The sequence below is a fragment of the Xenia sp. Carnegie-2017 genome, unplaced genomic scaffold (assembly GCF_021976095.1).
Source record: "Xenia sp. Carnegie-2017 unplaced genomic scaffold, XeniaSp_v1 HiC_scaffold_6, whole genome shotgun sequence".
NCBI classification, from domain to species: domain Eukaryota; kingdom Metazoa; phylum Cnidaria; class Anthozoa; order Malacalcyonacea; family Xeniidae; genus Xenia; species Xenia sp. Carnegie-2017.
Genome location: NW_025813526.1, coordinates 11117622 through 11130396, shown reverse-complemented (window position 1 = coordinate 11130396; position 12775 = coordinate 11117622). Strand labels below are relative to the sequence as shown.

Here is a 12775-nt window from a genome sequence, read left to right as displayed (position 1 = left end):
TGGTACCCTGCCATGTGACGAACCCAAATTTATTGTCTTTTATGGCATGCTCATATTACTGTTCCGCATGTTTTGTTCAATTGCAAAAATCCAAATCCTCAGGTGGAAATCAAAAAGAAAGGTTCAATGGCTGTTGTAACTCAATGCTGTTCTATTTGTGGACCAACTAGAAATTTTCAATGGAACAGTCAGCCATATGTATTGGGAAGGCACGCGGCTGGAAATCTCATGACAAGTTTTGCCATTCTGATGTCAGGTGTCAGCATAAGTAAAGTGTTTTTACTATTCAAGCATTTGGGCTTTGTTCAATCACCAGCAGAGCATATTATTTACATCAAAACAAGTTCCTGATCCCCTCAGTGTTATTGCACTGGGAGAAGTATCAAAAAGCCCTGATTGAAAATGTGAAAAATATAGAAAATGCTACTTGGTCTGGTGATGGCAGATTTGATTCGATGGGCCACAGTGCTAAGTACTGTTCTTACCCCATGTTTTGTAACAGTATTTCTAAAATAGTTCATTTTGACATCAGACAGGTAGTCATAATATTTTTTTCAACTAATAAACAAATATTTTCATGTACATTTAAGATAATCAGTTGATTTTACTTGAACAAGACCTCAAAAATAATATTATAGTTTTTACATAAACTTCATTACCTTTCGTATAGTCAAATCAGTCTGGTAGTAGCAATGCCATGGAGTTGGATGGAGCTCAAAGATGCTTCAAGTTTCTTCAAGATAGTGGACTACAAATTTCAATATTTATTAGCGATCGTCACAAAGGGATTGCAAAGTGGATTCGAACATCTGAGAAGGAAACCCAGCACTTCAATGATTTGTGGCATGTTTGCAAAGGACTTTCCAAAACAATATTAAAGGCTAGTAAAGAAAAAGGCTGTGAGTTGCTGCTGTTTTGGATTAAAGGTATGTGCAACCACTTATATTGGTCGGCTATGTCTACTAAGATGGGATATGGAGATATGATTGTGGCAAAATGGAAATCCATTGCTAGGCACATTACAAACAAGCATGAAAACCATCCAGATGAGTTGTTTCCTAAATGTGCGCATGGAGAGCTATATGAACGTCTATGGCTTCAAGTTGGTATGAGCATGCACACATTTAGGCGGCAAGACAAAATTGAGATTGTTAAAATGTCTAAAATGTTACTTACCACTTTTCAGATGGGATTGTATTCTTTTTAAGGAACTAAATCATATCAGCGACTTTCCTCCATTCTGTTGAAAAAATCTGTTCTCAAAGATGTTAAAAAACTATCTTCAGAAGCACAAACTAGTTGTCTCGAAGGTTTTCATTCAACATTAAATGGTTGGCATCCAAAGATGACCCACTTTTCTTGGCTTGGTACATATTGCAGGTAACTTGTAATCACTGTTCTCTATCTGCCAAGGCTTTTTTACTTGTTCCTAGTCAAGAAAAAAAATTACATAGTAAATGGTTTGTTCTGTTTAGGCACGTACTGGCAGTACTTCATTTCAATGAAAACCTTCACAGACAGCCAAAAAAAACAAAAAATGGAACACCATATTATTCTGTGACATACCCAAAATTTAAATCAGGGGATGAAGTAGTAAGAACTGTTTCTTCAGCACCATCATATTGTAAGTTTAGCATGTATGCATTGGTACTCTTGACTTACACATCTAACCACTTGTCATTTTTCCAGACTATGTTAATGAAATCAAAAATGTCATGGTTCTTAGTTGTGAGGAATCCATGGACAACATATTTAAGAAGTATAAGGAAAAAGTCCCAGAAGCCTTAAACAAAACGTTCTCGGATCGAATTTCCAAAACTGAGGCAATTCAACGGCATTTGGATTGGAAACAACTATCTTCAACACCATTGTTTCCCACATGTAAGTTGTTCATGCTACCATGTATAATAGGTATGGCCAGTGCATTCTAAAAGTAAACACATTAAATTGTTATTTATAGATCAACAGCAAGATGTACTGCAAGCAAAAGGTTTAGACAAAGAAAAACAAGCTGCTTCAACAGGTCCTTCAGATCCAAAAACGCGCTTATGCAAAATTGTGGACAGCCAATGAAAGGACATCCAAAAGTCATTGTCCACAAGAATTACTTGACAAATATTCTTAGCAGGCCAACTTTAAAGTTAGTTATAAAATAATATACTATGCTACAAAAATGTTTCCTACTTCTATCAGTTTCTTTCCTGTGCTGACTTGTAGCCAGCATGTTCTTGGCTAGGGATTTCATAATGGAAATCGTTTCGGATGTCTGTGTAGATACATGCAGGTAATGGTCTAGAATTTTCCCAACCAAGGCATCCACACAGCCATCGAATGACCCAACGGTATGCAACTGCTCTCAAGTATCTATGAGAAATTCAAAATAGTAATTTCTTTATGATTATTTATTTTGACTTCACACAGCAAAATTGTGAAGCATCACAGCACAATAATGAACCACATAAAGATAAAAAGTAGAGATACATGGCAAGATATTAATCATTCGTTACAAAACAAAATTAGAAATCAAAAATGTACTAACTCATTTTCATGTATTGTACGACGCTTGTATGACCTTCCATCTTGGTCTCTTAGAAGTGAGCCAACATTCGTCAAGACTGTAGCATGTGTCATAATCGTGTAATCTTCGTGAAGAGTAACACAGCTAATTTTTTCAATGCTACCATCGAATACCAGTTTATGTAAAGTAGGCCCAACCTCTTGACAAAAAACGGTATTCAATGGCATCTGTCAGCAGTTGAGTACGACACAAGCTACATGCACACCTATAAAAAAGTGGTTGGTTATCATATTTATGCACCACGACATAAGGACAAAATAACATGTTTAATTCATGGTTTAATTTCTTCTAGAGTTCTAATAACATTTATCAACTTACCACTTATCTAACTGAGCGGTTCCTTCGAACCTCGCTTCCAATGTTTTAGGTTCTAAGCCATCTGCGTCTTCTTCGACCGACACAAAATTCTCTCCGACTGCGTTCGCAAGAGGTTCATTTTCGTAAGGATTTACAACTGAATTAGCCACAATTGTATCCTCATCGCCGGAATTCGAAAGTAAATTTTCATTTGCCATATCTGAGTTTTCAGTATCCGAACTGCGTTCGCTTTCACTGCTTGAAGAACTCATATTTTATTGTGTATATGTGTTAAAAATCTAACAAAATACTAGTTAATCAATGCTCATACTTCGACTTCCGTCCTTTTAAATACGTCACATCCGTATAATATTTCAGTAGGAAAAATTCGCACGCGTAACCCAAATTTGAGCAAAAATTTATTGATGATCCCGTGCTTCAATATGCATAAAAATTATACCAAAGTCATCAGGAAAGATAGAACTATTTGATTATAGAAAAATCGATAGAGAGATGATAGCACGATCTGATTCACAGCATGGAAATGGCGAATCGATAATGCTACATCTAGTATCTGAGAGAACATGTTTCCGATGGCGACTGTATCCATAACATAAACAAGCATAAACTTACTTGTCTTCGCTTTTGATCGGTTATTTCGTCCTGTAATGGTTCAGGAATCCCAGCCACGTCAATGGTTTCTTCAACCTTCTTTTGAGCTTGACTTGCACGCTCAAATTAAGGTCAAAACAGGGATCTTCAAAATGCGCAGAACACAGACACGAGGTAGAGGAAGCCTCAACACCTGGTATATGTTTACGCACAAAATTTACCCATTTTCTATGTCTTTACGGCTCTGTTTCTTTTTTAGGAAACAGATGCATCGACATTCCTTCGGTTTTTGAATCATTGGCGCAACTAATTTGATTAGGTTTGCCAGCAACACAGCGTTTTCCTCCGCGTTTCTTATTAAGATTACTAGTAAAATGCGCCATGTTGACATATGTGTTCAACTTTCTACGTCCAAGTCATCAGAATACCGATCAAAAAGTTCGCAAAAAAATTGTTGAAAATCGTGACTTTGAACGTCCATAAAATCACTTTCACTAATCCAATTTCAATTATAATTGAAGATTTATAATCACTGAAACAAGGTCTTTCAATTTAGCTAATAAAAAAGGGGGCTAAAATTCGCAGTATAAAAACTTTAAAGTAAAGCCTAGTGCACAAGTACTTTCTTCTGCTCAAATTATTTTCCCTTAGTAAGAAGAACCCCAGATAACCGAGGAACGGATTATCCTTCTGTTTTTATTACGCTATCAGAGTAGGAGCAAACCACGACTCCGTTCAAACGTAAAGGAAAAGAAACATGGATGACATCAAAGCGTCCTCATTTAGCCTATGACAGCAGGATTCCGAGTGAAGTTTTGATAGATATCCAAAAAATCTGAAGTGTCTTTACTCCCTGCTCCTTTCCAATTAGAAAATTTGACGAGAGAGTATGATGTAAGGTTTCACACTGGCCGGTCATCGACTAACAGTTTTAAGTTTGTATTTGAATACTTTCTGCCCAAAGGTAGAAATATGTATTAGCGTGGACTGGCGAGACACAAAATGAAACACCTGCGACCCCAAAAGCACCATTTCAACTGTGTACTGGTAGAGGTTATAGGTCTGGTAAAGCTCGCAAACTATCAATAAAGCAGGAGTTCCTTTTGAGTTTGACGATGTTGCGTTTGGCATTACTTATTGATGACCTGGCTTCCCGGTTTCAAATATCATCTGCTACTGTTAGTAGCACGTTTATAATGTGGATTAAACTGATGTCCAAGAAACTCTCAGCTCTTAATGTATGGCGTAGTGCTTCATGGAATTACCTAGAATTGTTGTAATCGTAGTTTAGAAGTACAAACTCATGAAATGATCTCACTTACGATCTGTAACCAATCAATCCTTTAAAATTGCAAGCCATTTTTAGGAGTGATTCGGAGTAAAATCTGTATACGTTTTGTTTTACACGGCCTTCTGACTTGCTTTACAATCGTCACAAAGGTTGTTTTTCATTTTCTGCGTTATCTTAAAGCATAATTTCGCCATGTGTTGCTATGTCTTTTTAAAAAGTTATTTTAAAAATCTTTCGATGTGTTGATCTCTTAGTAATGGCGGCGGTGGCTTTAAAATTTGTTTACAAAAAAATATAGAGTTGCTTGATCCAGTTTTTTTTCCAGATCAGGTGTTGAAAATAGTGTTATTGACAATCCTAAAATAATAATATAGTTATAGCAGTGTACTTTTGATGTCCACTGTACTTAGAAAATGTTTTTTGGAGGCCTCGTTTATTAGTACATCATGTCTCACTGATCTTCCACTTTCATTTTTCAGTCGACATTAGATTGTTCAATTATAGCACCTAAAATATCTTGGGACGGCTCTGGACAAGTCAAACTTGAAAGGGTCGCCATTCAGCAATCAAACGTAGCTGTTCTATAAAGCGACATTGTGACAGGAAAGAAAAATTTCAAAATATCCTTCCAAAATATCGGTCAAGTTGTCGGGAAACCATTCAACAAAAATTACATTCGGTATCATTTTAACCATTTCGTCAAATTCTATCTGAGGTTTACCATAGCTGTAAATGATTTTACTTGGAACTGGGTGAAACAGCTCATTCAAATTATAAAACATCGACGTAACGACATGGCTCTTACCGGATTGGCTTCGACCGCAAATATAAAAGTTAGCTAGGGTTTTAAAACGCACGTCCATTGTCTTGCAAATGAAAACAGAATTGTTTTACAACAGACTATATACCATCTTGCATGTATCAATTAAATATACTCTATAAACAAGTTAAATACTTAATCAACAAGAAGCTGATTGGATGTTTCGCTCTAAAACACTGAGCACATAAGCAATCGCAATTACTTTCTTTCATCAATTGATTGGTTAATCATGTCGTCCACATGGCAAGACGTTGTAAAAAGTTGGGTTTCTTTAACTCAAGGAAGCAATAGTCAGCATTGTAGAACAGATTTGATGAAGTCTTTAGCATATGCCAATATTATTCCAACAAAAATTATGAGCATTCAAAGCCTTCACATCATTCTATTGGCACAAATAATCTTAGAAACCTTGGATCGTGTCACAGTTCCAAAAGCAATGCCACATCGAACATACTTCCTTTATCGTGCAAATGCAAAACAAGTAATGGTCCAAGACGTTCAAGATAGAATTGCGTAAAATATTAAACAGTTGGAGAATGATAAGGTTGTAAATTATTATCATTATTATAAATTGAACATTGAAACTATGATGGACATAGATTAACTACTTTTTATTTGTATCTTTGAAAATATTAATATGATGTCAATAAGCATTAAATTAATAATTACTATTAAACCTTCGATAAAAAGAAACGTTTTTTCATCTTCAGACATTTCAATGTCGTTTATAATTTTTTGATCATATTCGTTCTCTAATTCAAAATCCATATCTTCCTTGTCGTCATTTTCCAATAAACTAATATCGCTTGCGTTTTCTTCATTCTTCAAAATCATGACACCGTCATCGCCATCCTTAACAACGTCTTTATACACCGAAATGTCTTCCAATTCTTCATCACTACATGTCTCATCGTTAGCTTTGTAATTAACACAGCTATGATTTACTCTACACCCTAGTGTAGTGGGCTGTACCATTGTATAAAGCATTGAATCGGGGAGACGTATAATGGATAAAAGTACCCCAAAAAGCACGCTCATTTTCCGAATGAGTACACACTGAAGTGTTTTGTACAACACACTGTTTACAGAAAGGAAAAAGAGTTTATCCTTGAAGGTAGAATTAGAAGATACAAATTTCTGGGTGCTAAAACCTTACATTTTACTAGTCCGAAATAATTCAAAATTGTTTCAAAATTCTCGCGAATAATTGTTGGATGACCTAAAGGATCACCTTTTGATTTGAGTAGGAATACAATTATGTAAAATCAACATATTCAATTGTTTCATCTTGTTGGGCACCCCTAAAAAGCTTAAACCCATTGACTCTGCCACCAAAAAACGCATCACGTGGTTCAAGATTTGTTATAATGTCATTTGTATCCAAAAAATGTTTCATTTCGTCCGTTTCCTTCAGTTTGCAATAGTCGTGTTTCCGAATCGTCTTAACCTTGTGGCCCAATGGTAAAAGTCTATTTTGTCGTCTTATTGTTTCATCAAATACGTCAGCCATCTGTTTCTCATTAAAAAGGGATTATCATTTCTTAAATCGTAACAAGACGGGCATGCATGATAGAGACAGTCATTAAAACAAAATATAGTGCTTGTTTTTTTACAAAAGCCGTAGACATAGTACACTTTACCTAATTCCAGATCTTCAATTATTTTTTCACCCCTATTGAGAGCGTGTTGTATTTTGCAGTTAGCTAGCGCAGATACAAATTCAAGCCACACGATTACGCTTTGAGAGAAGGGTTTATTTGAATTTCGATACATATTTTTTTTGTACGATTCCTATTGTGTTTGGTTGAAGATATTTTGACCAATAAATTAACGTTACGGCTGCTTCAAAGGTACAATAACAGAATGGATCAACTTTAGTCTTTGCGAGAAATAAATCTTTAAATTGCAAACAACATAAAAGCAGTATGGTAACGTCTTGAGAGCAGTATTTAGCCATTTTCTTTTGGAAATCAAAGACGAAGTTATTTTTCTATCGTTCTCCATGCCACGCAATCAATTTAGTTAAATCAGGACTGTAATAGCAGGTATTGGGCCAACATAATTTTTATTTTCTATTGTAATAAACAAAAACGGAAAGTCTCCTTTGGAAAATTTTGTTTCGTCGAGTATGAATGTTTTAAGAAACTTTGATAAAGGCATTTGTAAAAGTTCAGCTAGTCAATTAAATGAACTTGATAATCTTTCACTGTCAGTTGCATAATTTTCTGTTCCGAATTAATATCATGTATTAAACAGTCGGTCTGTATTCAATTAACCATCTCTGAATGAAAACACTGTCAAATGCATTAGCATTATGGGCAATTGCTGTAAAACCTTTATCTTCTCTTAAAAAAAAGAAGGAAAAAAACTCGTTCAATGCGTTGTAACCCTTGAAAAAAAATTCTATGCAGTCTAAATATTGTGCAACAGCAAAATTAACAACATGTTCTCCGGTTGAAAAATCTGTTTTAAAATCGTAAAATATTAGACTATCATTCTTTGGTTTTGGTTTTTCCGTTTGCATGAAATATATATGTCATGAAGTACAAACTTATTGCATATATGACATACAGTTTATTCACAGCGATTTTTGTTTTGTCTGCCTTTGTCAACTATAGATGAACACATTTTATATCGAAACGACTTGTCACACATTGATGGCTAGTCAACCCCTTTGGACCGACGCAATTTTTTATGACGATTAAAACATGCAGAAGAGCGACAAATCTTGAAACAATCCAAACACATGAGTTTTTCATCTGAAATCTCAACTCAGTTTCTCGCTTCTGAATAACTTTACCCTGTTTAAATCGGTTCGGCTAGATTTCCTTAAGCACATTTTTATCTTACACGTCTATAAGCTGTAAGTACTTTTCTTCGGGCATGAATAATTTACATTTTTCTTTGGCGCACTTTAAGAAGGCGCGCCCCTCGTTGGAAGTAAAACGTTTCAGACCGCCGTTTTTGCAAAAGCATCTGTGCTTTTCATAAGAAAACATTTTTTTTCCATGGTTCTTTTTTTCTATCTCAGGCTGAAAAATGTTTGTCGAATTAATGCAAATGATCTGCAATGCTAGATTTTTTATGCAATTCCACATGTATACTTTGTTGATGATTAACGAAGATTTTATTTATGTTTAGCTGGATGACAGGTTCTCAGTAGGAATTCAGAATTATTAGATTTTAACAAAACGCAGATGTTTCACCCGAACTAATTAAAGACTTAAATGAGAAAACGTTTTTTGCTTGGTGGTGTATGCCTCGTATTTAGCAATTTTGTTTTTTTTTTCGAAAAATGCATCCAAACAAGTTCAGGTTTAAGAAATAGTGCATTTTTTTAACAAGTTTAACAATGATGCATTGAACTATCTCGTACTAAGTTGAGACAAATGAAATGAGAATTATACGAATTGACTACTTTTTGTCAAAAGTCCTAGGTGGTTGTGATTGTCTTTACTGTTAATTCTATCTAAGGTTTCTTTTTCTGCCAGTTTATACTGTTTGAAAATAATTTTATATTTATGTGTAACGATTGCTGTGATCATTCCAATGAATATTTTTTTGCTGTATTAAGAATCATGAATCCGATTATAAATGTCACAATGACTCTATTTTTTTTTTGCATTTTTCAATTATTTGATTAAGGCTTGTTTTAATCCTACTTCCGTCAAAATTTTTTCCCATGAAAAATACCTAAGTTAGTAAGCCCACAGTTTCATAAATATGCGGGCTCTAGCTGTGCTATCCGATTAAAACTACCTCAAGGATTAAGTTTGTCTGTATTTTTTTATTGTTTGATTAAAGTTATTTTTTATCACATTTCCATCAAAATCCTTTTTCCATATTAATGATACGAAAATAGTAAATATTTAGCTTTGCAATGCGCAGGTTCTGTCTATGTTTAAGGTTTTGTTCACACATAGCCAGGCAATTTCAAAAGACGAAGATTTTTCTTTCCGTTTTGGCCTTCCATCCACGCGTAACGGGCGTTTTCAATGACAAATACGAAGATTTTAGAATACAATGGCATCAAAACTTGAATCCAGGATACAAAACTCTAATGAGTTGTGCATTTATTACGTATTTTGGTGATTTAGTGTATTCGTATGGACGTAAATACGATTTGAAAACGATACGTGTCCATGCAATTTTTTTCAATGTCTTATCTTTGTTAAGGCGATTATAATTATCTCAAGGACTCCGTCTTTCAATTGTTTGATTAAAGTTTTTTTTATATCATATTTCCGTCAAAGTTCTTTCCCCGACGAAAAGACCAAAATAGTAAGCATTTAGCTTCATAATGCGAGGGTTCTAGCTGTGGATAGTGATCATGAAGCCGATTATAATTACCTCAAGGAATTAGGTTTTGTCTGCATTTTTGTATTGTTTGAGAAACGTTATTTTTTTATCACATTCCATCAAAATACTTTCTCAACACGAATGATGTAATATTCTTCTTGCTTGTTTTCACAGTATAATGAAAAATTGAAAATTGCAGCGATAATAATTTGTAAGACAGTTATGATGCATAATATTTCTTCCGAACCAGAACTGTCATTGCATTGACCTTGAACGTCATTTCACAATCTTAATTGGTGGTGCATGAAATACATTGGGCCTGCAGATATACGAGGCAATTTACTGTTTTAATGCTTTAATGCCGTCATTCACTGTGAAACGCACGCATGCCGAAGGAAATGTGCGATCCATTAGCAAATTTTTGTTAACAAAAGAGCCTTTGTCAATATTTTGCGTGTAAAAGCCCTCACATCAAAGTCTCAGGCAAGCAAACAGCAAAGTTGTCGGAGGAAACAGGACGACAAGTATAGAGTCATGGTTACATCAAATACAATTAGACCCATTTTGAGTAAGTTGAATTGAAATTATATTTCAATGTTAGATATGACATTACAAAATTTAAGTTGTAATTTTGTACATTGTCTTAGGCCAGTGTGAAGACTGCAAGTTGTGGTAATTTTCCCACCAAGTTGTGGACATAAAGTACATTTGTCTAAGGTTGATGAGAGATTAGTGGAGTGTACCAATGATATACTGTATCAATGCTCAATTGATAATTCTTTATCTTTTGAACATTGATAAAGTAGAACAGTCAGTACGATTGATTTCTTTTTATTTCAGAGTGGTCGTTGATAGCTTCTTCAATTAAAATGTTTTATTCAATAAAATTTATTTAAGAATATCAACGTCTCATGTTCTAATTTTTTTTTTTCAGTTAAAAATATTTTTCTCCACTCATTGAAAGTGTACCTAATAAGTTCTAGCCCACTTACTATCAGAGTTATATCTTGTAAACTGTCAAAGAAGGATTTTATGACTTCTTCCTCATCAATTTCTTATACTGCATCATAAAAGTATATCGATACCTTTCATTATTTGGCATCATCAAACATTCTTGTCACCTGCGAGATGGGTAATGAACACGACAGCCGTCACAGTCTTTTGCCATAAGTTCTTATATTATAAAACCAATTTCAGTAGCCTAGCACTTTAACAATTTATTTCTGTCTATTGCTTTGGCGTTCATGTAAACATTGCTCTCATCTTCAAATTCTAAGGATGATTCCTTCACTTTCTTTGCTTGCTCATGGTCAAATTTTCATTTTCATTTTAGCCATTTTCATTTTAGTTATACAAAAAATACCAAATAACTCTGACTTAATAAAATTTTAACATGTTCTCTTTTTTATATTTGAAAAGGAAACAAGAAAAAGGATCTAATAATGCTTTAAGAATAGAAAACAATTGACAATTTTAGTTAAGTTTTATCGTATTTCAATTAATGATGTCATCCAGTAGCAACCTTCTTTCATTTTACGTGGTTCCCAGTTTATACGCGCGCGCCTTGTTTACATCCTAGGACTGGAAACTAATTGACAGGTGTTAGAGCTCCGTTTAATTCCGGCACCATACTTGCACCATAACTACTGCTGTCAGCTGTGAAGGTAGTCCAGGACGCCATCGCGGAGAGGACCGAAAATAAGGTCTCCCTGCTTGAGGGGCGAGCTAGGGTCACTCTCTATCCGGACAATCCAAGTATTTCGACTGAGATAGACATCAGATTGGCAAACAACTTATGGAACTTTCGCAATTGTAAGATGTAGTACGCAGTAAAAAACAATCGCAACCACCCAAACACGGATGATCATGCCAATAAAAGCCCTCCCCTTGCAGACCCACGCGTATGGAGTGAACCGTCGCGTTGGCTCTGCCTTAGCAACAAACACAGCAGGCGTAGTCGGAAACCCGGACTTTGCTGCCAATCATACCCTCAAAAGGGTGCTTGTGTTTCGCCCATTCGTCCTCCTCTTCTCCAGTGTGGATAGTTGGCTGCCTCCTGGCACACAGGTGAAGATTCGCGTCGACCTCCGACAGGGCAATCTCAGTCGTTACATGATCACTTCTAAGAAAGGGGGTGTCGCGGATAACGCAGACGCCATCAGCAGCATAGGTATAGAGCTGCTAGAGCTCAACTTTGTCCACCCCACCTATTGCATCAAAAAAGAATACAGCCATTAGGTCTCAAACGCTACGGAGCTTTATTCCTACATCTGGTGCCCCAGGGTAGTTCAGAAGTCGTTGAACAATGAAGCTGGCCTTCTCAAGCCCCAACACAATGCTCCGATCCCCAGAAAGATGATTCTCTTCTTCCGCAACTCGAGGCTGGGAGATGCATTGGGACTTACCCCAGGTGCCGCTGCCGACTCCAATAACCGATTGCCTATGATCCACGCCAACTTAAGCCAGCTCCGCCTCATCGTGAACGATCAGAACTTTTTGATCACCCCCTGAAGTTCTGGTGGCATTGCAGTGGGGGCGAAGCTAACCAAACACTAGCCACTCACATCTACGACCACATTAAAGCTCCTATCTGAGAGGCTACAATTTGGTCGAAGAGTTCTACAGAAAGACGTACGGCACAGAAGTGCCCATCACGGTTGAGGACTACTGCAACAACTGCTTTATGATCCCGATCAATACCAAACTGGACCCTTTCACAGACAACGCAAAAGCGCGAGGCAATCCCATAATCGATTATCAGTTCACGGCAGTGGCGGACAGTCCTATTGCGCTCCCCCCCGACGCCTGGACGTCAAACAAAATGAACCTTCTGTGCCTCAATCAGTATATGTACGTAATGTGGAAAGAGAAAGGCATA

General features: G+C 36.0%; 2 long non-coding RNA genes across 5 annotated transcripts; one reads left to right on the top strand and one right to left on the bottom strand.

The window, feature by feature from the left end:
• Positions 1–516: 516 nt before the first annotated feature.
• LOC124458099 lies at positions 517–2554 on the bottom strand. 2 transcript variants are annotated; one of them, XR_006953008.1, is made up of 4 exons: positions 2540–2554; positions 1567–1927; positions 1177–1429; positions 517–881 (listed from the first exon to the last, which is right to left on the bottom strand). It is a non-coding gene; the product is annotated as an uncharacterized LOC124458099 (long non-coding RNA). The 2 variants fall into 2 exon arrangements; XR_006953007.1 differs by lacking the exon at positions 2540–2554 and adding an exon at positions 2185–2233.
• On the top strand, positions 1071–2041 carry LOC124458098. 3 transcript variants are annotated; one of them, XR_006953004.1, is made up of 3 exons: positions 1071–1106; positions 1187–1881; positions 1961–2041. It is a non-coding gene; the product is annotated as an uncharacterized LOC124458098 (long non-coding RNA). The 3 variants fall into 3 exon arrangements; XR_006953005.1 differs by having other exon boundaries at positions 1079–1106; positions 1209–1881; XR_006953006.1 differs by having other exon boundaries at positions 1084–1102; positions 1209–1881.
• Positions 2555–12775: the final 10221 nt, after the last annotated feature.